The sequence below is a fragment of the Python bivittatus genome, unplaced genomic scaffold, assembly GCF_059951505.1.
Source record: "Python bivittatus isolate LINGU-HERP-01145 unplaced genomic scaffold, Pbiv_v1 ctg000020_np1212, whole genome shotgun sequence".
NCBI lineage: Eukaryota > Metazoa > Chordata > Lepidosauria > Squamata > Pythonidae > Python > Python bivittatus.
Window position 1 is genome coordinate 26,564,272 of NW_028277030.1, and position 22,897 is coordinate 26,587,168.

At 37.1% G+C, this 22,897-nt stretch overlaps 1 protein-coding gene across 4 annotated transcripts in view; it reads right to left on the reverse strand.

The window, feature by feature from the left end:
* The window catches only part of HPCAL1 (hippocalcin like 1), an 86,081-nt gene that overhangs the window by 48,269 nt on the left and 14,915 nt on the right, over positions 1–22,897 (reverse strand). For 2 of the 4 annotated variants that reach the window (XM_025163641.2, XM_088136184.1), the window contains exon 2: positions 7,350–7,496. The exons of the other annotated variants lie outside the window; for them this stretch is intronic. The gene's annotated coding sequence lies outside the window, so the exon portion shown is untranslated. The remainder of the gene's footprint in view (positions 1–7,349; positions 7,497–22,897) is intronic. 4 annotated transcript variants of the gene reach the window in all.

The window sequence follows — 22,897 nt, forward strand, 5'->3', positions numbered from 1 at the left end:
AAAACTGCAGAGACTTATCCAAGCACTCACCAGGAGTCAATATTGACCTGAAGGACCCCCCCCCCCAAAAAACCTATATATTTCCTCTATTAAAATTCTAATGGAACCTGAGCACACAGAAAGTCACTGAACGAAACCAAGTGCCCTCATTATTCCACTTCTGAATAATACTGCATGCATCAATAGTATCATCATTCTTGCTACCTACCACCAACCTTGAGACAATACATGCTATAGCAGGTTCTGTATGGCCACATGTAAAATAAGGTGCATACCAACTAAAAATATCTGAACCTGTCTGATTATGGAATTATGGATAGAGATTATTCCTACACATACATTTAGGACTGATCTGCCTTTTTTCAGGTAGTTTAAGTGAAGCTTTTTATCCTTATTATTTTTAGTTAAAATTACTGTCTTATACTAACACCGTCATTAATTCCAATCTTTTTATTTTTAGGCCTACTGTTATATTTGCTTTATGCTGGTTAATGATTTGATCTGAAAGCAGTTGAATTCTTCCTCACTGGAGTGTTTAATCTATCCTGGCATTTCCTTTTCATCAAAAAAACTTACACTTCCAAAATATGTAATATTATATTGGTTTTTTTAAAAGTAATCTTAGAAAAGTTTACAACTTTTTTTTAATTTAGCACAGATGTAACATTTTCAAATGGAGAAAGAGCACTCCATGAATGAGCAGGTGTGAAGGCAGACAATTTGGCAAAGCACCATATGTGTTGCTGACAAGTAATGTACAAATATCCTTTGTAATGTTATGAAATCCTACTTCCCCTTAGCCCCAAGAGATGTTTAATAAGCTGCAAATTGCCTTGTTAAAATGGCAGGGTCACATTGGGAAGGGAGGTGAGAGCATGTTTCTATCTTCCTGGAAGGTGGGCATTTTACTTAAACTTTCCTGTACTCTATTTTAGATATGGAAATGAGGTGAATTCATTTCTAAACAGCCCAAACATATCTGTACTCACAAGGAAAATGTTGAATAAAATCTCTTTGGATTCTGCTGTCTTTCCAGGTTACTGTAAAACCCTGGAAGGTGTAGTTGGTTGAAGTTAATATTTTTTTTGCAATTGGACTAAACAAAAATGGTAAGATGCATCTTTGAAATTAATAATTCATCAGTACACAGTAAACACAGAAAGAGCCCTGTTAACAATAAACATAGGAACAGTTTGTGAAGGATAATATGTGGCTTAATTTATGAGATTTAATTTTCAATTTAAGAAGTCTGTAAAACTCCTACCAAAACTTTTACCGTAACTTTTTGTATTATGCTAGTTAAAAAAGCCTTCATTCAATGATCTAAACAATCAAGGATCAGACAGGGAATCTGATCTCAATGAAGAGAACTCTGTCCTCTTGCAGTACTCATTCTTAATTTTGTGGGGGGGAGGGATAGGCAGACTAATAGGGAGGAAGATATTCCATCTAAGCAACCAGGGCAAAGCTCTTGTCATGATGTTCATGAGAATGTGGATTGTATTACATCTGATTAATTGTTCAGTCTGATCAGTTTGATTATCCAATAGCTTCTGTGAGAGGACTGTTCATCGTTGCCACGTGACATCTTACAGTTTGGCCATTTTTTTTTTTTTTTTACAAAGGAGTAAAACAAGGATTTTGCAGGAACAAATAAGTTAACAAAATGCATAATTTAGCTCTTTTGTCTCAGAACTAAGCCATCCCATCAAATAGACAAAAAAGTAATTTAGATTGAAAATGGTATTTCCTGTCTATTGTTGAATGTTATTTAAAGTTAAAATTGTACTGAATGCAGAAGTGTGAGTATTTTATATTAGTGTATGTAGCAACAACAGTATTCATATATTTGGAAGTGCATTACCCGCTGAAATGTAGCTGATAAATGTAAACAGCTTCAAATACTTGGGAAGCATCATCTCGAGCAATGGGTCTTTGGATAAAGAAATTGACTCCAGGATCACTAAGGTCAGCCAGGCTCTAGGGCGGCTGCATACTAGAGTGCTCAATCAACACAACCTCTGTATCTCCACAAAGCTGAAAGTCTACAGATAACTACAGCTATAGCTATCCCTTCTTTCCTATATGGATGTGAGTTCTGGACTTTGTACCGATGACACATCAAACAACTGGAGAAATTTCAAAAGCATGCCCTCTGTTCCATCCTTGGCATTCATTGGAAAGATCGTGTCTTCAACTTGGAGGTCTTGGATTGCATGGAATCCACCAGCATTGAGTCCCTGATTATCAGAGCCCAGATGCAGTGGGTGGGTCATGTCATCAGAATGGATGACCACCATATGCCCCGCCAGTTGCTTTATGGTGAACTGGAGACCAGAAAGAGACCTCAGGGTCATCTGCACAAGTGCTACAAAGACGCTATGAAGAAACCCTATGCCACTGTGACATCCAGCCAAGGGAACTAGAATCTGCGGTTGCTGACAGAACCTGCTGGCAAGCCCTGTGCTATGAAGCCTCCATCAGCTTTGAAGACAGGTGCTGCCAAAAACTGATGGAAAATCAGAATAACACTCATAGTTGTTTTAACAGTAGAATTCCAGTGCCCCCATTGTGCTAGACTCTGCACTTCCAGACTGGGACTACAGAGCCACTTCCGTGTTCACAGATGGACTGCACAACAGCGTGTCTTCTTCGAACCTGAAGGACTACCTATTACCCTCTGAAAATCCATTTCTCTGCAAAACATTTTAGGCAGCTACCATAATTTTAAGAGATCGTTTCTTAATGAGTACTGTTTCTCATTTCCCAAACATCATACATCGTAACTGTCATCACTCGGGTCTGAAATCAATACCCTAACTCAGCATGCTTTCACTCAGAGGCCAACAGTTTCAGCTTTATTTTCAATATAAGTGAAAGAGCTTATATGGATATTAAGTTATTCTTTTATGATTTCCTAGATGGGGCAGGTGGCATAAACATTTCCCTTTGGGTGGTCTTGGGTGAAAGAGGCAGTTATAGTAGGCCTCTAGGATCAAAGCTGTGCCACAAATTGGCTATTTCTTACAAGTCAGCAACGTTGGTTGCTGAAAAGTTCTACTCATTCTAGCATTGAATCAGGTAGGTTTGCATTAAGAAATAGCAATCTTCTTGTATCAGATGCAGCAAAATTCCTGTCATAGAACTGAATAAAGTAAGAACAGAGTGGCTTCAGTATTATAAGCGCTCCTCTGATTGCCAATCTCCATCAGGCTAGCTTTGCATCTAATGCTGGGCTCTTTGAACAGGTGACAATTTTGCTTTGCTTGTTATAAATTTCCTAACTAAACTATTGGAAGTCACTTAGATTTGGTGTTGAGATCTTCTCTCTTCAGGGGATTCAACATTCATGCTGAAGCTTTCTCTTACTGGTATGGAATTAAGACTTCATGTTGATTAAGACAGCTCTAAAACGATGCTACTCTGAAACTATGGTTGCTCTAAGTCATGTATATGACAGAATAACTCAATTCATTTCTTATACTGCCTAAGAATACAGATGTATTCATGAACATTAGGGCTTCTGCAGCTTCAGTTCTCTGTATGAAGTTACATTATACTTATCTTAGGAGACAACAAGGTGATGTGATTTTTAGCCTAGCTCTGGGAGCCTATCGATTTTCTGGAAGCCTAAAAATAGGGTGGTGGCATAAGAGATGGCTTCCAAACAACCTTCTTCAATAGACTGAATATAATCTTACTCCCTGATCGCAGAATCCAATAAATTGTGGGCCAATGCCTCTACAAGATGGCATTTCAGAGAACTGAACTAATGAAAAAAGAAAAAGAAAAAAGGATGGTGATTGCTAGAGTGAACCACAGGCTCCAGTTCAGAACAGAGATTACTCTATAGCAGTGGTGAAAGTGAAACATTCTCTGCTGTACCAGTTGCCTTTCTATATGTCCTTTGTATTTTCAGGCAACTCAAGGATGTTGAGTCTATTACTTGCTGTAGTGTTTGCAAAACACTAGGATAAAATTGCTCAGGGTCATCTGACTTGAAGACTATGTTCAGTTCAGAAGCAGGAGCGCTCATGATTGCATCTTATTACAGTTGCTTGAGCATTCAGTTGTTGCAGCCCAGTATGTCCAAGTTTGTCTATTCTAGAATCTGTGTTTTATGCTCTGCTACAGGACTCTTCATTCCTAGATGACATGCAAAGGTTTGGGTTAATGATTCAGTAAAGAGAGGAACCCAGAGACAATGATGAAAGCTGATGTGGAACCTATTTTGAAGGACTCCTCTTTGGATCTGCATATTTAAGAACTTATATGCCAATCTCAGACATTTTATTTATAAGTGAGAGAATAGAAAAAAATCACCAGATCCTTTTGGAAGGAATGAATAATTTATAATTTTCTACATTAAAATAATATTCATGTTAAAAAATTAATTTAAAGTAAAATAGTCCTTACACACTTAGTCTTGTGTTTACACCATATATTTTTAAACATGAAATGAAACTAGGCTTAAATAATTTTGTTCAAAAGATCAGTTAAAGTTGTCATCTTAAAAGTACACATAGTAATCAGTCTCTTCATAATACAAATAAACTAGAAAATTGCCACCAGTATTGGGTCCTTACTATCTAAGGATTATGTGCTCATACAGGCCCCTTCACATTTGATATTTGTGCTCATCCAGCATCAGTGTTATGCTGCTGTGTTCCCATGATGTCATTCCTCTTTGGCAGCTGAGACAATTTTCTTCTGATCTGGCTGTGGTTCAGATTAAATTGCAAAATTTTCATTTTGCAATCTGTGATACTGGAGTTCTGTGAAATTTGGAGTTGGGTTACTTCCCCATTCATGGAAACACTTCTTTCTCAATTTGCCTTGATCAAACAAAGGTTATATATCCATGATATTAAACCAGAGAAGGTCCACAGAACCAAGCAAGTTTGGGATTCAGTTTCTAAAAAACAGCACTCTGTTTAAAGCAAAAGTGTTCTAAGAAAATCATGGGTTACATCCAAGAATTAACCTAACAATTTTTAATTATACAAAACATATAAAATAAACATACACATGTATACAAAGTTGCATATACATTTTATGTATACCCCATCATAATAACCATCTAAAATATATTCCAAAATTCATCATATAATTCAGATTTATAGTTGGACTTTGTGCATATATACCCAGTAAGAAGCACCACAGAGTTATATGGGGTCCTTTCCCATATATATAGTATGTATGTGAACTAAAGTTTTAGAATCTTGTGATGATTCAGAGACCCACTCAACTAACCATTTAAGTTTTAAGATTAGGACTTATATTTTCCCAGTATTATCTACAATACCATATCAGCTCTCAGATTTTCTTTTGCTAAAAATGTTTATCTTCCCTGGAGGTAAGGCTGCAGTTTTCCCAACTATCTTTTTTCAAATACTTTTGTGCACAGTGATATCCAATATTTTTTGCACAGCACGTTTAAGAGAATATACCATTCTAATGTTACTTGATCCATGTTTAATTGTAAACAAAAACCCCACAAAAGCTCAGTTGCTTACTGTGAGGAACAAATGGAAAAACGAGTTCATGAGTAATCTTTTCAGTTCTTCCTAGTGATGGGATTTACTCAGCCAAGCTGATTTCATTTTTTTATACACACACGCAGAGAGCAAATCGCATTATCATGACACTGCAAGACCAAAGATGCACAATGATACCTTAATACAGATTAGATAAAAATAGTGCCATCTAAATCAATCAGAGGATGATAATGCTGTGTAATCCTATGCTATTAAAGGATGAACCACAGAATACTAGTGAAACAGCAGCAGAGGTCTGTAGGAGGACAGATTTCCTCCTTTCCTTCCTTCTCATACACCCAGTTTTGAAATCCAGTTTCTAAACAAATACAGTTAGTATTTACTGTATACCAAAATGAGATAGGGTATATTAGTTTTTCCAAATTCAGATGATTTATAATATAAACCAACAGCCAGTCATTCTCTTAGTACTCCTTTCTCTCTCTTTTTTGAAGATGTCCTATCAAGAATACAAAGAAATGTTTCCATATAAACAAGCTAATATTTCTTCACAAATCTGTGGTTTCAAACAATTATATATAAATTTAATTAATGACTATCTCAGATGCAAAAATTTTAGAAACTATTCAAGCTCTTTCAAAAAATATTCTCTCTCCCCCTTTTAAAAGAAAATAGCAGAGATGACGGAGGAAGCTAAACAAAACATATACACGCAATGCATTATGCATATAATAATGGTTTTGCTTACTATACGTATAAACAATTGCAGAAATTAAGCAAAACATCGCTATGTCTTCAAGAGGGCTTAGGCTCATATGTCTCAACCCATAGGTCACCCTGTCATAAGCATACTGATTTTAAGTCAACACATTTACCAAAACAGTTTGTGACAGGGCAGAACTATGGCTTGTTCAACAATACATTTGTTATTCTTTGAGGCTTGACAAGGCTGTTTTTGCAGCAACAGACAAACATTACTCTTTTAGAATCACTGCAGGAAAGACTGCAAACTTCTGGGTCTGAATAAGTTTAAACTGCATGGATAAGGTTCTCAGCTATCATGTATTCATATTTTAAATCAAGGAATGAACATACATAGCTTATTTTATTTGGTCCAGAATGTGAGGCCCTCTGATCTTACATAAGACTTGCCATTACATCAAAACAGTATTGTTTAATGGAAAAAGTCAGGTCTTGCAGAATTTGCTGGTGCCAAAGATATTTTATATGCAACATTTGAAATACTCTTCCAGTAATCAAGCTCCGAGAGTACAACGTTCAGCAAAACAATCATTATTTCTTTTAATTATTTATGTAAGAAATGTGCAGGATTTCAAACTGACTATCAAAATATTTTAACACAATGTTATGGACCTTGTAAATATATTTTAGAAGAAAATTGTTCCAATTTCCCCTCAAGACCATATTTTTTTCTTTTGGAACTGCAGAAGGGTACTTCACTTTGCATTTTCTGCCATTTAAGCTCTCATTTTAAAAACCTCAAGCGCTACTTCTCTAAAACAAATTTTAGATATAAAAGTTTTAATATTGCTATTTTAAAACCAGCAATCTATTTATGATGGGAATGTACTAGAACTCTAGAAAAAGAAAAAGAAAAAAGAGGAGAGTCATAAAAGCAACATAAGTAAACAAAATGATGTTGCTCGATAAAATAGAGAACAGAAGTCAATCAAATGTAATAAAGTAAAATAAAACAAGCTGGATAAGTACAAAATTGGCTCTTTAAAGACGCAACTACTTAAGAAAAGTCATGTGATCTTGCACTATTCTTTAAACAAATAAAAATAAGCAGTATCTCTTTAGAAGAAAGTATGAAAATGAATTAGATACCTTATGTAAACACTATGCCCTCCACCATGGAACAAAGGTTGAATTTTGTTAGCCAACGCAAAGAATGCAACTAGATCAGTCTTCCCAAATTCGGTACCCCAAGATGCACTTGATTAAATTCCAGAATTTACAACCAGCATGGTCAATCTGCAAAATAAATCAACACGTGAGGCATCTCCCATTCTAGGAGGCTAACCCATATTTTTGCACTCCTTTCCTTTGCCATCTTAAATGTCAGCCCTTCTATAAGCGAGTCACATGTGGTAATTTTTAGGCAGGACTGTTATATTAGTAGAGATGAGCAGGGCATTGTTTTGAATACCACGGCTTCTCTTCCTGCTCGCATCTGAAATTAATCCTATTAAGGATCCCTACCTGAAAAACAACTAGGAAAAATGTCTTTTCCCATATTTCTATTTAAATGTTATACTAATACCATCCAAATAGCTGCCCTTATAAAAAAGGAAAATGTTGAAAGAAAAGTGCAGATACCACTTGCTGAGCATTCGTATTTTTAAGACACATCTGTTTCCTTCAAGATTAAAATAAGATATGCATGTAGTTACGGTACTCTGGGATTACTTATCTATGGCTTTATTTGTATTTGGAAAAGTAGCATTTTTCTTCCAACTTACAGAAGTCAGCACTATTGCGTAACACAGTAAGCTTCTTTTCACTTTTCTCTTGCAGTACACACAACTACTGTACCCTGGCTGACAGCTTCATTACTGATAGAATTTAGGTAACATATAGTAATCTGGTAAAAAAGTTTGACTCCAGATGGTTCAACAATAACAGGCAACCTGGTGCCCTCAAGATGTTTTTAGATTACATCTCAAAGGAATCACAGCCAGCATGGCCAATGCTCAGGGATATCAGGACCTGTTGCCCAAAATATATGAAGGGCACCAGGTTGCCTACCTCTTAAAGACAAGCAACCCAAAAGGCTCATCACCCCCAACTCAGAAATTAGGCTTCTGAAGCAAAGTAAGGTTGGATAAGACCAAGAATAGATATTTCTGTGAAAGGGCATACCATTTCTACTCCTGAAAACAAATTGCTGGGGTTAACATATGTTCCTCCCCCCAAATCACTGGTATTTCTGAAGGACAGAAAGCAGGAAAATTCAGTAGTTATGTATTTTTGGGGGAAAAAAATGTTTCTCCTTTCCATACCTGTTTGCTCAGCTCATTTCCTCCCTTGTATTTCAAATGCATTCATTTATATTCTCTTCTTGATAGTCAATCTATTCTCAAATTAAACTACTTTACCAATAGAGTGTCAACCTACTCAACAGCTTAAAATCCATTTTGATTTTAGGTTTTTATCAAAAAGACAACAGAAAATACCGTATGTAACCCATTATCAGATTTCATTATTATTGTATGTTGGGAATAGGAAGACTTTAAGTTTGCTGAATCTACTCTGCTTTTAAAAATACAATCTTGTGATCTGCCAAAAAGAGCCAGATGTAACATAGTATCTCAGAAAGACAGACACAATTAACATTCAGGAACATAACATATCTTGTTCACCTTTAGCTTAATGATTTGATCTCAGTACAGGGCTAAACTCATAGTCCTTCCATACGAAATCCACTTCTGGTTCTCTCTTTGGTATCTCCACCTTTTTTAGCAAGCTGGGTTAAGAGGAGATCTTTTGGTTACTACTACTAATAAAAACCTTGCAATCAGAAACTCTTGGGAATCTATCACAAGTCATTCAGAGGTCTACTAAAATATTCCAAATTACTTTCTTCTCATCTGTGCCTTATATTGCTCATCATAATTCTATCTGACTCCCCTGGCCACAACTTATTCACAACATTTCACATTATTTGCTTGTTGCTATGACTGCATATTATTTATTTGCTGCTACCTGTAAAAGAGACACTACAAAGTGCTTCCCTGAAACAAATTATAAGAACCAGAAGAGCATACTCTAATTATGCTTCTTGTTTACAGCCAGCTACACAGAAGCATATTCCCAAAAAAAATCTGAATAGAAAATTTGATGTGGGGAAGAAAACTTTAAAATATAAATATACTAAATAAAAGTTTCACCCCAATTAATTAATACACCATTGAAGAGATACACCTACATGAAACACTGTACAATTACAGAATTAAGGATGCAGGCAGAATTCCCCAAACCATCCATACTGAAATTCACCAAACAGCCTTTATCAAGTTCATACAAATGAGTGACGGCTTCTAATTCTTCATGAAGAACATAATCTTGTTAAAATTCCACGAAGCTGTATCCTGTCATTTAGCTGAAGTAAAATGGATGTCAGATTACAGCTGTATAGTTGTCAGTCGCATTAGTCACATCATTCCCCTCCCCCATCCACAAATGACACTCACAAAAGGATGCCTAATTAACACATTGTGTTGCCTGGGGCTTAAATAACTACTGATGTGCTTTTTTTTACCAATATACATAAATATGAATTAATTGACTATAATCCAAAAAAGTGTTGAATTCAATTTGCTGCTTATATATTTCATTTTCAAGGGTTAATAAAAGAGGCACCCAGAGTCAAGAAATGTTTTCTAGACTCGCCAAGAGCAGAAAGCTATGTCCGTGGTGTTAGTTCACTCTTGGGCAAAGCCTTATTATTTCTGCAAAGCAAGTCCTACAGACAAGCAAAGCTTCCTTGAAAGGAATGTATGGCTACAATCCCTCAGCCCCAAAAAACCAAAACAAAACCCAAACCCAAACCCAGACCCAGACCAGTTCCAAGCTACTTTATGATTGATTGATTGATTGATAAGACTTATATGGCTATCCATCTTATGCACCATAACCCTCCCAGCAATAATAAAAACATACAGAAAACAGTACAAACCAGGATCCAAATAAAAACAAATCCTGGCTCCCTAAACACACGCCCCAATAAATAAGCAATTACAGTCACTAGGCTCCAGCCTTATCCCATCCCAAGGCTTGGGGGAAGAGCCAGCTTTTTAAGGCCTTTCAGAAGGCTAGAACGCTGGAGAGGTGTTCTACAGGGCAGGGGCTGCTGTGAGAAGGCACACTTCCTAGATCCCACTAGATGACAACATTTAAGAGAATGGACTTGGAGCACATCCACCATACCTGGCCTGGTGGAATGGACGGATACCCTCATGGAGAGGCGGTCCTGCAAATAACTTGGGCCTGTGCCAGGCAGGTGTTTTGAAATGAGCTGTGAGAATAACCTTGAGGAACAGGAAGAAGACCGCAGCCAAAGCAACGATCAGATAAGAGAAAGACTGCAAGATTTCTGTCAGCCCAAGGTAGACCAGGCTTGAACACTAAAGTCTTGAATACTAAAACTACTTTTATGATGGGGTTATAGTAACAGAATCTTGCAAACCCCAAAGAGAACTTGGGAGGGTCAAGTCTGAGACGTCTCAAATTCAATTCCTGCTCTGAACTCAGATTTCTCTTATCTGACCATTGCCTTGGCTGCAGCAACTCCTCCTGTTCTTCAAGGTTATCCTCACAGCCCATTACATCTTTAAAGGTGATAACCAGCATATTGAATTGCTTCTTGAGAGAAACTGGAAGCCAGGACAGCTTACAAAACTATGGTATAATATGGGCAAACCAAAAGGGACCCAAAACCGTGCCCAATAGTTTCATGTAGATATTAAAGAGGAGTGGCTGGACACCTGAACCCTGAGGCGCCCTACACTGCAGGGCCCTAGGATTAGACCTCCCTCCACAATATCACCAGACCTGGCCACGGAGGGAGGAGGAGAACCAAAGCAAAACAGGGCCTCCCCCAAAACCTCTGAAGCTGGTCCAGAAGGCTACCATGGTGAATGGTATCAAAAGCCACTAAGAGATCCAGGAGGGCCAGGACTGTTGCACCACCACCATTTTCCCACTTTAGGGGATATTATCATGGTACTTTAGAAAAAAGGGAGGGAGAAATTCTCCAAAGATAGGGTAAATGTAGTACAGATTTATGCCTTTTACAGAAACTTGGTTGACCCCAACCAAGTTTCTGTAAAAAAAAAAAAAAAAAAGTAGTGTTCCTAATGACTCTGGTTAAAGATGTGTTGTCTTTAATCCAAACTTGTTGGGTTCCATTTCATTTGGACCCATTAGATACCCATAATATCTGCTGAATAAACTTTTTACCAAGAATTTAGGGAGTACTTTGTCTCCATTTTTTGAAGACTGTCCTATATTTCAAGAATTTATCATTGCTAATTATATCAAATTTGTCTCATTACTTTAAAACCTGTGATACTCCATTTAATTTCTAAAGGCACCTTAAAATACAACCGCACATGGTTCTCCCCCACCCAGTCTTTTTTAACAGACAAAGAGGGGTGGAGAAGAGGCTGGCAACTACAACTTTTGCTCACCCAGAAAGCCAGATAAAAATTGTAAGGCTGTGATACTGTTCCTTGAAGCAATGTCAATTTTTGCTATATTAACTCATTATACAAATGACTACACAAATGTGATTAAATAAATAAATAACTCACACTATTTATATGTGTCTTTTTCCCATCTGAAAACCCATTAAAAAAAATAAAAACTAGCTAATATAAAAAAAAATGTAACATCAAAAAGAGAAAAACAGTTGTAACAGTAACAGCAAAAAAAAATAATTTAAAAACTCATTTATTTTAACTTGTCTGTGATAGGTGAACAAGAGGGATGGGGGCTCTATGATAATTTACTGAAGAAGGAGCATTCCAAATGAGGGTGTCATTATTTGCTCCATGAGGTTAATGACCTTACTTGGGAGAGGTAAATAAATCAAGGAGAAGCCATCAGATGAACTGAACATTTAACTCACAAGAAAAAGGTGTTTCTCAGTACAGTAGAACATTTTCCTTGTATCATGAAACAGTATCTTTTATAATGCAATATTGTGGACCACAGATGATTAAAACTTCTCTGGTTGGATAAAGTCAGGTATTCTTTACCCAGATGCTAGAGGAGAGACTGTTCACAGTCCACTTAGTGTAACAGTATTAGTAAAGTTAGCTTGCATGTCTAACAAATACACACACACACACACACACACACACAATATGTCATATTCCAGTAAGTAGCCAACTAAACCATCACAGGGAGAAAAAAGCATCCAGGTCTGTACATTTGTGAGTTGTGTAACCTGTATCAAATCATAATGTGCCTTTTACCTTGAAAAAATAATCTGTACCACCTCTTTCTCACTAATAAACTGCTTTTATAAGAATATCCAAGTACCCGGGGTGCTGATGGAGCAGAAATCTTGATAAGCTGACTATAGCCTGCAAGCATTATCTTGCCTATACTTAAATCAAATGGAAAGGTAAACACTATCCATCTCTAACCATTTCTAAAGGCACTGAAGTGTTGAAATTCCTAAATTGTGTCAGCTGCACAGACATGCTTCCCAATTAATTCCTTTAACTCATTCTCAAACTTTTTCATTCAACAGATGGCCAGAATATATTAACAATCATAGCACAATAAACATAAGGATAATCAGTGATTCTTTTCATGCATAGTTATACAAGTAGTCCTTGAGTTGCGACCATTCATTCAGTGACCATTCAAAGTTACAATGCCACTGAATGAATGGTACTTACGACAGGTCCGTGTAGTTCTAGCCATCACAGTATCTCCACGGTCATGTGATTGTGATCCATATGCTTGGCACCCGGCTTGCAATTATGACTGCAGTGAGCCACTGTCATGTGATCGCGATTTCCAATGTTCCTTGCTGGCTTCCCATAGGCAAAGTCAATGGGGAAGTGGCAAGCAGTCAGAAGTCACTGTCACGTGAGGTCCTCGCTTAATGACCTGTGCGGTCCTCATTTAATGACAGCAACAGGACTACCAGAATTGTCTTACAACAGTTACTGGATATTTGAAACTGGGATTCTAGGAATCTCAGCTTTCATTTTCAAAGTTGTCAAGAACAGCTGATACAAATCATATACTGTATATGTATACATGATACATACAGATGTGATAGTTCACAAATGGAGGAATATGGCAATATCCACACCAAGAAATATGCTCTCATGAGAAAATCAGAGATATATGGCATTTTATTATTTTTTTCTTTTTGCACTAGTATTTACCAGAACAGCAATTTGCAGCAATTATTTTCATGGATAATTACAATCTATGCAGCAACGGAATTTTCTGTTGCTTTACCCATTTTGTTGGAAGAACGTATTTTTCTATTTTGAAAGAATTATTCTCCATTCATTTTCCCCACTACTCACAACTTTCCAAATCTCTATGGCTTTACACCAATCACTCTTTAAAACAAAGAGAAAGAAAAAGAAATCTTGAAAACTCCTTCCATAAGAAAGTTCTTCCTTATCTAATTTCTTCTGCTCTATTCTTGGTGTACAGAAGTGAAACAGACTATTCTTTAAGTACAGTAAAACAGATAAATTCTTTCCCTGTTCTTTCCCTGTTACTGCTTTATCATCACTTTTATATCATTTTTTAACTATTTAATAATATTCCCAGAACAATGTCTATGTACCCCCCATTAAAAGATATGGATGGAACTTAGCTCTTTGAAGTCCAGTATTCAGAGTAGAACTCTATAAGTAAAAAAATCAATCCTATTATCAATATTACATCTGCGTTCATGCTTTCCTCCAGTATAAAGTCAATTATTCAGAGGGCTTAGCATCTTTAACAAGAATGTTATTACTGAAACAAACCAATGCAAGAACAGAGAAACTACCTGTACTAATTGCTGGCATTTTTTTTCAAGTGTTGACATTTATTTATTTATTCCAATAAGTTATGTGGTTTCATTCCTAAAAACAGAGCAGCTAACAACATGCGCATACAGAAGAAAAAAATAAAAATAAATTAAAAACAGCCTAGCAATCCAGTGCACTACACTTTGGGGATAGCATAGTCTTCATTCCAAAAAATGTTTTAAAGTTTTTTACAAAGATGTAACTAGGAGGGAATGCTCTGGATAGCCAAGTGTAAGCTGTTCCACAGGAAAGGGGCCATCCCCTGGGAAGGCTCAACTATGCAGATGACCTTCCCACGGCAGAGGGGTCCTCAGCCTTCTCTCCCTGACCAGACATGCAGAATCAACACAGAGCAGGTCACAGAGATTCCCAGCCAGCCCTGAGCCACTTAAGAGTTTTAAAGGTGCCACCCAACACCCAGAATTGTACCTGGAAGCTAACTGGCATCTAATACGGTATTACAGCTGGTAAATCTAGGGCAAATCTAGGAATGCCCATAACTAACTGGGCTGCTGCATACTGAAGTTGATTCTTCCAAATGGTCTTCAAAGGTAGCCCCATGTGGAGTGCACTGCAATAATTCAGATGTGCAGTGACAAAAGTAAAGCTTCCTGTTCCAGAAATGGTCACAACTGGTACACAAGGTGTAATTGCACAAAGATCCTTCTGGCCACAGGCATTACCAACTGTTCCTGCAAGAGCTGTGAATCTGGAAGGACCCCCAGATTATGAGGCAGCTCTGTCTGGGGGAATGCAACAACATCAAAAATGGATCAGTTAGCTTTGAATCCACAGCCACTGCTCCTTGCTGGGATTTAGTCTGAGCTGATTTCTCCTCTTCCAGACCCAAACTATTCCCAGACACTGAGTCAGGTCTCCCATCACACCTCCTGTCCAGCCAGGGGTGAGGATGTACAACTGAGTATTATCTGCATATTGATAATATCTCACCTCATGCCAGCAGATGAACTCTCCTAGTTGCTTCATGTACATGTTAAAGAGTAGGAGCAAACAGGACTCAGCCTCTCCCCACCCACAATCAGTGACCAGAACCAACTTCTCAAGAAAGGAGAACTTCTGCAAAATAATGCTTCCCCCTCACAACCCTGACAATGTCCTGTGATTGACTTACATTTTTAAATTAAGTCCTGGAAGAGAAGCTGCTTAGATAAGCTAACTCTTCCTATTACTCTTGCAAGTTGCAAGTTGTGAGATAACAAACTTTCTGCTTTAACCCCAATTAGATAATTACTGTATCTCCTCTTTTGTTGTATCAGGCACCCCAATACCTGCTGGACACTTAATCCTTATTCATAAGTAACTTTCCCTCACTGATGCCTAAAACTAAGGAACTCTGTGGGTGGAGGGGGGAGAGAGGTTTCAGGGCTATAAAACTTGCCCAACAAAAGCAACCTCTTTGAGTTGAATTTGAGACTGTCCCCTGTCCCTTGAGCTCACCATGGCAGATTGGGGAAGGACCCCGGCACTATCAGTAATTAATCGGAACAATTTTAATAAATACGATCCAGTTTATTTCCATCCTGGTGCCTCCTTTAATGTCCTCCTGCTTCGGTACCCACCTACAAATTCTAAATTAGCTGGCAATACAAGAATTTCAGAAAAAAAACACAATCAGCCCAGAAAGATATCATAGCTGATGGTATTACACTCCCTCATCACAGGCCCACCAAAGATTATCAGTAAGAGTAACCAATGTGACCCATACCCAGTCCCAAATTCTGACTGAAAAGGGTTCAGACAATCCATTTCATCCAGTGTTCTTTGTAATTACAGCTCTACCACCTTCTCAAAATTGTGCCTAAAAAGGAAAGTTGGAGACAAGCTGATAACATCCAAAGAAGTGGGATCAAGCCATGGCTTCTTGAAGAGGGGACGTACCATTACTTTTTTCAAGGGTGGTAGCATCTTTCCTTCAATCAATATGTGGGTAAATATTTCTGTTTCTGGACAGGGTCAGAAGAATACAGCATTGTAGTATAGCACTGTGTTCTTAAATCTAGTTTTCTCAGCGATATTCCTCCTTTCTTTAACTTTGTACTTTGTTCATAATCTAGATAAGCACACGGCTACTGAATACCAATTATAAAACCTAAGAATGAACAAGGACTACTGATTTTTAACTAAAAAGAAATCTAACACAACTGTCCACACATTTATGTAGAAAAAAAAATCCAGCCTAAGTGTGCCTAGATTACTACCTGAATTCTCATTTTTCTCAAAGAACAGCTATGTAATAAGAATAAATAAATAAATAAATAAATAACTGAACCTAAGCCAAACAAATACCTCTATCTTCTTTGGCACCACTACTTCAATTTGCTAATGGAATACCCCAGAAATATTGAGCCCATTATCTGTATTATAGTGGGGCCAATGGGTATAGTTGGAGTTTGAAAACTTGCTGGAGGCACTCTCACAATCTCAATGACACCTTGGCAAACCCAGAAGGTATACTGGTGAGGTAAGTCTCCACCAGCTTTCTGCCCCTCCTGCCCCACCCCACCCCACCCCACCCTGGGTGCTCCTTACTCTTCCATCCGGTTTCTGAGCGGGTGGGCATAATTCCATGCAGGACACTGGACTGCGCCCTTCACCTTTTTTTTCTAGAAATGCCTGTGGGGCCCATGTGAGACTCAGAAACATTCTTGAAAATAAAGATGTTGCCAAAGGCTGATACTTTGCAGTATACCTTTTTAAAAGAATCTTCTTTTTTTAAAATCAGGTAGGTCTGACTGCTTGAAAGCATCAAGGCAACATAACAAGTATCAGATGTCAAACTCTTTCTGATTCATACCATAACAAGGGCCTGAAAGTCTCCTAAGTTCTTCTGTTCTCTTTTGGAAGTTTTTTGGTTTTTTGGAAAAAATGGAATGTTTAACCAAATATATTTCTAATATAAATAATAAAAACACTGTCCATCAAAACAATCTGTTTCTTAGCTAATTATCTTAGGAGGCATATTATACATTATATAATAAAGTCTCAGCCAAAAAGAAAATAGCTTTCTGAATAGGATAAAACCACATACCACATAAAGACATGTTAAATGAAATTCTGATTTAAGCCCTGGATATTTTCCAGAAACCCTTCATATCCAGCTGATACACATACCCAGATAGCTGACCAATTTTCATGATGTATTAATTTGGATAGTCCCTTCTTTACTATTCAGAACAGCACAGCTAACAAAGCCAGTACAGTACCAAACATTCACAAACCACCTAAGTAATAAGATCCTTATTGGATGCTATTTCAGTGATAATAGATCATTCTCTCTACATAGGTAGACTTAGGTTTCTGACTTTCAACAACAACAACAACAACGAAAGGAAAACATTTAAGGTTTTCCTGAGTTTAATAACTCAGAATATGGATCGTGGATTCAAAGCCTTTCATTTTCTTTTCATACCTAAATAGGAGAAAGTCAGATGCTGGGAAATCAAGCTATCGCTGGGATTCCCTACAGCAGGGTCTCCCTACCTGGGCAAGTTTGAAATGTGTGGACTTCAACTCCTAGAATTCTTAGCCATGGCCCTCTGCCTGGGGAATTCTGGGAAAAGAACTTCTTAAAGTTGCCCAGGTTGAGAAACACTGCCCTAGAGAGAATCGTGACATAAACCACTCCTCCAACAGGATAGCCTACAGGTAACAAAAATAAACACTAGGTAGAAGCTAAAAAGCAAAGCTTCCCATTTCAAGATCTAAAACCTCAACTTCCCATTCAAAATGGCCTCTGACTTGATGTTCTAAAATGATGTGAGCTACACAGTCGTTTTATCCACTTGGTTAAATGTTATAACTTGGTGTATACAGTATTTCAGCACCATAGCTGAGACATAAAAATGGGAAGAAGAAATAGAGAAGTACAATCCATAAACTGAACTATACTTCATCCCCCAGTAACGATAGGATATGAATTGTCCAACCGCCTGTATTCAGTAGATGAACCAGCAGAACAAGGCCTGGCCAGCCGATATTCACAGCAGTTATCTGCTTGCAAGTTGATATGCAGTATTTGAGGTTTTACTATAGCCGAAAAGGACACACATGGAGAGGGGAGCCAATGCAGTTCCTTGGGTGAAAAGTGTATGAATGCCTACCCTCTTTTTTTCACAAGTCTCAGTTAACATTCATGCTGTTACGTTTAATAAAAGTTGTCATAGCATCTTATGCAATACCACGTCTTAACTGTTGCAGTGAGGGGGAGGTTGTAAAGAAAACACCATGACAGAGCTCTCTGATTTTAAAGGCTATGACGTATATTACAGTAACACAGAGAAAAACACAGAAAATATCAGCATAACAAACTTATTGAAATAAGGACAAAAATGTTTCTTTAAGGTAATGCAACACTACAAATGGCTGCTTTTTATATATACTGTACTATTTTTTTTCAGGCCAATGTTTTATTATAACCAGAGATTTGCTGCACTGGGCAAGACCCAAATCAAAACTGAATATGATACAATTGCAAGGACATAAACCAATTTTAAAATAGATTATTATATTTCTTCCATTAACGAGATCACTGCATGATAAAATATATTTACTTGGATATCCATCCCATGTACTTACTAGGGTCTTTCTCAAAAGTGAGAGCTTAAAATTATATGATGTTAAGAAACTTCTCCGTGTAAAATAAAGTCACCTTCAAATTTCCAACCCCTCCCAAGCCTTTTGTGTTTTTAAAAAGAAAAATGTTAAGGATCAGAAGAAATTTTGCAGTGATTTATCATCTGATCACATTTTATAGCCTTTGAGGAACAATAGGATTTGTTCTTTTTCCTTCTTCCTCTACTAGAATTGTAATAGTTGTATTAACTGGTGATTTTTGCATATAATTTATTTCAGAATGTCATGAATTATCAAGATTTTCTCCTTTTTAAAAGAAATGCTAAACTGTTTCTGATAAAGTAACACATTCATTGCTCAGAAAGTTTATTATTTTCTATTAAATGAACTTCATTTAAGGAAGCTTACTGCTATAGTTCTTCTGCATACAAAATATAATAAAATAAATAAATGTAATAAAAATGTGTGTGGGAAAAACTACAACTGGAAGAAAGTAGAAAATTAATCTGCTACTGTGATGGGGGGGGGGGGAAACAAAAGGAAGAAAGTAGAAAATTAATCTGCTATTGTAGAATTTTCCAAGTAGAAATTTGGAGGTAGAAATTTGGAGGTAGAATTTCAATTAACAACATTTGTAAAATTATAATGAAAGACATAAGAAAATTTGTTTTACAGAAGTAGGAAAGTCATAAAAAACAATTTTACAGCTTCAAAAATCTGGAAATCAGAGAATTAAAGGCAATTTGAAAAGTGTCAATTTTTTGGAGAAATTCTAAATAGAAGTATATTTTAGGAAAGTGTTTATTGTATACTATTTGTATACTGCCATACAAATATTGTATACATTCTCACGAACACATATATATTTAATAGAGCTGTGTATGCTTCCCATATTATGGGAGGTGCTTCAGATCTTGCACAAGCATGGCATTTTTTATTTTTTTATTTTTTTGCAATTGTTGCCTTTTTCCCCAGCTTTCATAAAAACCTGAAAAAAGAGGGGATGCTTCAGTGAAGAGCACAGGGGTGTCCAAAGCATTTCTTCCAAATTATTTTCAAATAATATACAACCCTAATGTTTACCTAATATCTTTATAATGGCTGCTTCCTTAACAGCCATGTATACTCTTTAGGGCAGAGTTCAATGAGCCTTGGAAAGAGCAAAGTGAGTATCTTGATATTTTTAGTTAGGAGTGAATATGCAAATATACTCCAATTACAAAAGGTAACTGAGAGTTGTCTGTCTCTAGACTGCATTCATCACAATTTAAATGACTTGGGTATTACTTTGGCAAGGATGACTTTGCCAGAAAGGAAAGCAGATTGGATTGGCTAGGCAAAATCCATTATTTCCTCTAACTAAATCTTATACTCCTCCACTTGGCAAGTCTGGTCTATCAGTGCCTTCTTCTTTCCAATCCCACTAACTGAATACAGGCCCATAATTCCCTATACATTGCATCTGCTCCCAATCTATTCATATTATTTGGGGTTTCAATGCCGTCATTCTTCTTGGCTATGGCTCCTGCGGCTAATATTTCATGTGACAGACTAACTGGCTGTGGCAAAGGTTAGCCCCCTTGAATTGTCCCTTCAGCATTCTACTCATTCCCTGTCCCACACCCATTTTTTTCAAAGGAGATTTTTTGAGAGATGGGAGAGAACCCTAGCAAGACATCATGCTTAATATAGGATTGAAGACCCTATTCAAGAGCCCCTCTTACCTATCTTGAATGTGTTGGATAAAGTGTCAACCACAGGACTATTGTCTAACTCCAACATATTCTCCATTAGACAAGTAAAATCTGCCCAAATGGGTTCTTTTGCTTGATATTCTTGACATTCAAATCCTCATTAGTTTGTAGTTTTCAAGAAGAAAAGGGTGCTGCTTGAGATAACATTTGCATGCTTCCCTTCCTCTGACATGGGAAAAAACCTGAGCACAGTGAGTAACACTGCTTGTGTGTGCACCTATGATTCAAAAGGCTTGCACAAGTCAAACAGATGGGATGGCATTTGGCAAAGTAAAATAGTCACCTCAGCTGCTTCTATATGTTGTGAAGAGTCAACTACTAATGGTCAACTGTAATGATATGTGGGAATGCCTTGGGAAATAGGAGGAAGAGCTGCAGCTTAGACAACGGTCTGATGAATGAAATCTGAGTCCAAAGGAGGGTGGGGGTGGAGAAAACATCTCAGAAGGGACCCTCCCTAGTTTTTGGGAGAGTAGAAGTAAGGAAGGAGAGAGGTATTTTCAAAATGGCAAGAATCTGTTATTGTAACTCTACAATAAAGATAGTGTTAGAACTCATGGTTGTTGCTTCTTACCTGGACAATTATTGGATATTCTGGCTCAGGTGCCACAATAACATAGAATGTTTTAGGTACCAGCTAACTTACTTTGGAGGGAAGTGGGGTGTCTCTGCTGTCTCCTTTCTCAATACAAACTATCATAGGGCAACCCAGAAAATAGAACAGCTGATTTATAGAGTGTAGAGAGAGTAGGAACCAGGCAGAATTGGTAAAAGAAGAGAGGATCAAATGCCCTTCTATACCTGTCCAAACCAGTAGCTGTTCCACTAATTAAGAGGGCATCTTCAGAAAGTGAATCCTCTCTTTCCTGTGAAGGCTGAATCCAAACAAGGCAGCAAAAGAGAGGAACAGCTACAGCTATCTACCAAAATAACATTCCGCAGCTTCAGACTTTTTTGTAGTATTCTCATCCAACATTCCTATCTCACGCTGCAATACCCCACTGGCCTAACCTGAAAAGTCAAAATCTTCTGTACCTTGCGCTCCAGGCCACTTTATTTGGCTGACCAGCACTGAGATGGCTTTATTAAAGGCAACCACATTCAAACAGTGAGCAGCTTGTTGAGAGAAGCTCATCACGCACAATCTTTTCAGCACAGTCTCAAAATATCTGTCTCTCTTCTTGATCATTCAGGGGCATCATCTGCCACTCAAGAAAGATGCTGTCTTTTTAAATGATTAGTTGTGCAAGTTAAGATAATTTTAGATAGCCTAAAATTACAAGGTGTTTCCGACAGATAATATAATCAACATTCAAATTATCCATAACTACTATAAAACAATGCTAGAATAACACATCTATAAAAATAGTATAGTTAACATGCCATCCAGAAAGATAAGAGTTAAAAATGATTTAAAACAATTTGTATATTAAAGGAAATTAAAGCAAATTATGAAGCTTTTCAATTATGCAAATTAACGCAGTGAATAAAATATAGGGGAATGTATGTAACGGTGCACATCACAACCAAGTATACAGTACTTGTTACATTTATAAAATGCTGAAATAATGTTCAATAAGGAATATTGGATTGTTACATGTCTCTCTGTACTGTAATTGTATCATTATATTTCAACTACAAAAAATATTTAAAGCTATTACACTTGTAAACACTTCAAACACATTCACAAATTTAAATACCTTACCATTCTCCAAGCATATAAATATAATAAGCATATAAATTATATGAAAAGACTAGCAAAAGCAGATGAATGGCTTATTATGTAATGTGAGATAGAAGCTGATCCTTAAAATCAGACACTCCCAAGCTAATTGCGGGCATAAACTAAATTCCCAGAAAGCCCAAAGCATTCTAAGCTTTTGTTCAGGTTCTAGCACCAGCCCTGCTTACCACTGCACATTTGCTAGAACATTATTGAGTCACCTTTTAGTCCAGAAAGGGCTTGAAGGGTATTTACAATCTGAACTTTGAAAAGCAATTCAACAAGCGATAATATTTGTAAAAAGTAAAATTAAGAATATGAGAATAATCATCTAAGAAACAAGGAGTGGAGCAAATACATCTAAAATCTCTAGAAAGTCAAGGAGAAAAAAAAATTAACCACCCAACTGAAGCAAAGAATCTACCTTCCTTTGCAAAACGCTTCTATCATTGGAATGCTACCACAGAGGACACTCTGCCCCAAATTCTTAACAACCCAGCCTATCTTGGTGAAGGAAAGCAGAAGGACAAATGTAGTGGGAATCATACAAAAGACAGACTTTCAGATATACTGATACTAAACAGCTTAGGGCTTTACTGGTAAAGACCAGTAATATGAGTTTTGCCAGAAACAAATAAGGAGTCAAAGCAGTTGACACAGTACTGTACTATATAATATGGCCAAAGAGTACATCTGAAAGCAATCCAATGTTGCATATTGACTAGTTTAAGTTTCTAAACACTCCACCAA